A 4,483-nucleotide genomic window follows, 5' to 3' on the forward strand; every position below is an offset into this window, starting at 1 on the left:
GGTGTCCTTTGCAAACATTTTTGTACTCAGCAAGTACCACATTACAAACTCAGTGTTGGACTTTGACCTACAAGGTCAGTGTTGGACTTTGTTAGTAAAACAACTAAAATAAACCTGCTAAATAATTAATAGTTCTCCCCAGAAAATATCACTTACGAGATGCAAAAGTGAAGTGCTTTTTGATTATTTTTTTTAAAAGAACAGAAAGTATTTTGCTTGCTTAATACTGGATTTTAATTAAAGAGTTAATGAAAACTATCCTGAGTTAAATTAAAGCAAGTGAACTGTAATGCGACCCTTCCCTTTTGGTAAGTGACATTCTCCTTCAGTTCAAATCATACCACAAATTTACACTGAAAATATGTTTCTTGAAATAGGGGCAGAGTGGGCAGTGATGGAGGGCAGAGGGTTAAGCCAGTGTAAGCTCATATAGAGGTTTATTTTTACTGGTTTATTGATCCATATTGATTCAGATAACATTTGTGAGTATCTTTTCCATTCTAGTTTACAGGAATACAGCGATGTGTCAGACAAGATCTTCATGGCTCTTATTGCCTGGTGAGTAAAGGAGAAGTAAATAAATAATTACACTCTGATGTCATAAAATTCATATGGCAGGTGCACCTTGTGCTAGGGCAGAACTGGAGAGAAAATGTGGGATAAAACTTCATAGCACTATTCATATCACTAAATCATCTGTTAAAAATGTCTTTGTTTACAGTTTTATTGAGATATCATTTATAAACCATCTAATTCATCTGTTTAAAGTGCACAATTCAATGGGTTTTAGTTATTACAGAGTTTGTGCAACCATCACCACTATCTCATCTTTATCATCACCACAAAAGCAAGACAGAACAAAAAAAAAAATTGTAGCTGTAGGTGATAGAGGTTTCAATTTTCTCTAGTGTAGTTTTTTTTCCTCCCTGTGATACTGTGATCTATAATAAGAATATATATTTCATCTTCATCCAATTTCCTGGGCACAGGGCTCCTAAAACCTTGGAATTTTCTGTGTTGAGAGCAACAAAGTTGTATTTTTTATGTTCATGAGGTTCATAACTTTTGCACTACTCGTAAGAGTAGGGGCTGGTAGCCAGGAGAATGAACCAACTGATTGGAGGACTGGAACTTTCAGTTACCTCTAGGGAGGAGAGAGGGGATGGAGGTTGAGTCAGTTTCCAATGGTCAATAATTTAATCCATCATGCTATGCAATAAAGCTTTCATAAACTCCCAAAAGGACTGGGTTCAGAGAGCTTCTAAGTCGGTGAGCACATACACATCAGGAGGATTATGTACCCCATCTCTATGGGTACAGAAGCTCCTGTGCTCCAGACCCTCCCAGACCTGGACTTGTGTATCTCTTCATCTGGCTGCTCACCTGTATCCTTTAACATATTCCTTAATAAACTGGTAAATGCAAGGTAAGTGTTTCCCTGAGTTCTGTAAGTCATTCCAGCAAATTAATAGAAGCCATGGAGGGGGTCCTTGGAAACCCTGATCTATGGACTGTTGGCCAGAAGCACAGCAGGTAACCTGGGCTTGCAGCTGTTGTCTGAAGTGGGCAGGGCTTCAGCCCTGTGGCACCGAGCCTTCAGCCTGTGGGATCTGATGCTGTCTCCAGGTAGACAGTGTCAGAGTTTAATTACATTGTAGGACACCCACCTCGTGTCACAGAGACTTGCTATAAGCGGGGAAAACTCCCATACACATGGTAACCAGAAGTGTCAGAAGTGGTGTTTTGTGTTGTTTTGTGTTGCAGTAATATGAGAGTAAGGGAGACACAGAGAGAAAAAACACACAGTAGGGGAAAACTCTTCTTCCCTACATGGGAAGGATAAATTTGAGTTTTTCCTTTTTACTTCCTAATGTCTATGGGTTTCCACAGAAACTTCTTAAATTGACTCTGAGCTTTGTAGCTCTCTCAGTTGTAGCTGACTGTTATCCTAGATCCTTATTGATGTGGTGTTTGGTTATCAAGAAGGGAAAGCATCTATAATCTTATTAAATTTCTATTAAATATCCTTTTTTTTTTCTTTTAGTGGGCCAGAATCCCTAAGATGTGATCTTCAGAAGAGTTATTTATCTTTTTCTCCCTCCCTTTATGTGAGTCAGAAAGCCCAGAAGAGGCTGGAGTTGGTGAATTTACCATCCCTAGGTCAGATATGGATTTGGTAATGTAATTTCTCTTGAGATCTGGCCCAAAGCAGACATATTTCTAAATGGTTACTTTGCTCCTTTTCCTGATGGAAGGGAGAGGATTGTCCTGTCTTCAAAGCGAGGACTTGGTGGGGCTCCACGAAAGCATACAGTCCTCCTAGGACTGCCTCCTCCCTGAGTTTTTAACTCTCAAGCTATTCCACCTCGAGCCTCCAGTAATTCCTCAATTACAGTCTGAGTGGTCCCTCCACTATTGGCTCCAGCAGTGGGTTTCTGCTCCTGAGACTGCTCCTGGTAATCTGTGATTCTCTGTAACCTTCTGTCCCTCCAGGCATTGGGAAAGCTACCGGCACTGAATCTTAATTCTGTGATGGATCTAGGAAGAATTGTTGTTTTTCAGTTTCTTCAGCTTTATTTCTTGTTGTGAGGATGACTTCAAAAGTATAAGATGGAGCAGAAACCTGAAGTCTCTTTTACTTTTTTTTTTTTTTTTTTTTTTTGCTAGACTGGATTCTAGAAGCATTGTGAAGAATTCCATGTGACATTCAAAGTGTAAAAAAAAAAAAAATTAACAGAAACCTTAAGTAAATAGAATCAAGAGATCGGAAAGGGGAGCTCTGGCACCCTGTGAGGACAGTGGGGCCCACTAGGAAGCGGAAATACTCCTCTTCTTTCCTGGCAAGGACTCAGCCAATGAAAAGCCATGGACTCCTTGCTTGTTAGAGTCGTTACAAGTCGTTAGCTCTCATTTCGCCTCTAAGAAAGCATTCTCCTTCCTTTGCTGTGCGGGGACTTGCAAGTGGTTTGACATGGATGTAGACTCCAAACTGCAATTCTCTGCTGATCCCAGATAGACCCATCTTTGCTGGAGAAATACCTGGCAGTCTAGCTGTTTTAGGTCAACAAAAGTGTGAGAACTGTGAAGTATTTTGTTGAATTATACAAATAGTAAATTTGGCATTTTTGCCACTTAGATACAATAGCTTGCTAAATGGCGTTGAAAATAATTCTAACCCCAGCTGACACCATTTATTCCAAATGCTTCTGACCAAGAAAACTATACAACAATATCAATAAACCAGCTTTTTAGAGTTGTTGACATCAGTATTGTATACATTTGAAAAGTCAAATATGTAGTTCATAAATTTTAAGCTAACATCATGCATCATTACCTCTAGAATACCACGCACAACATAAGGCCTCAACTTCTTGAGCAGCATTTCACCTGGGAGTAGTCTTATACACGAAACAGTTCATTTTTGTGCTGTATATTATAGTTTAAAGATATATAATAGATGGCTGAGAAAAAAAATCCATTAAAGAGTGATATGAAAGACAACTGGGATTTAAAAAGTTTGCTTGTAAAAAATCATCCAGGACATGTAACATTCTGTGCAAAGAAAAGCAGAAAAATTCTGGATCACACTAGGTAACTCAGAACGAAATGACGTCACTTGTTAAAAGTTATTTTCTACTTGTTCATTCCTTTGACATTCATTATTTTGTGAACTGAAGATTATACTTAGTTTAGCTGCACTTCTGGGAAAATATTTCATTCCAAACCCAGAAATTTTGGTTTCTGGTCTGGCATGTAAGAAGCATGGAAGTTGCCACTCTGTCCTGACAACAAATAAAAAACTGAATGAACTGAAAAATCATCAGTGCCTCTTATATTCATAAGAAAACTGAGGTCCCAGGGCAAAGCACTATTTCTAAAATTGAAGAGACTGACAGGAAAATACAGAGAATCACAGCTCACCTGAACAGAAATTTATAGGTGACAACCTCCTCAGGAACCAGGTCTGGAGGTGGGAAACCTGGATTGTTGTATAAAATGTTTTAGACATATTTATTTTCTACTTTAAGGTCATCACTTATCATTTACAATATTTCCAGAAGGCTTGAATGTACATATAGGATGATCGCTTGCACCTCACACCTTCTTAATTCCTGACCTGGTTGGGAAAGTGGAAGAGTTTCAGGAACACTGTCTGTGTACTTTCTGTGGGATTCTTGTTTTCAAATAATTATAAAGGTTAGTATGAGACAAATAATTTTTAGTTCAGGGTATGATAAAGTCCCCTTAAAAATTAGTTGTATGTGAAGTAATGCCTGTCTACAACCTATAAAAGATGAGACATTCTAAGTCACCATATGAAAAGTCTGTAACAGTTGAAAAAACAGAAGTCGTGTTAGTCCACTGTGATTGCTTCCGAGCTGACTGAACATTTCAGGTTAGAGACAGTCTTGCAGTTATTGATAGATAGGCACATTTAACTGAAGTTAAATAAGTTTAACTGAAGAGGTGCCATGAATTCAAA

This window comes from Camelus dromedarius, chromosome 12 (assembly GCF_036321535.1).
Source record: "Camelus dromedarius isolate mCamDro1 chromosome 12, mCamDro1.pat, whole genome shotgun sequence".
Taxonomy (NCBI): domain Eukaryota; kingdom Metazoa; phylum Chordata; class Mammalia; order Artiodactyla; family Camelidae; genus Camelus; species Camelus dromedarius.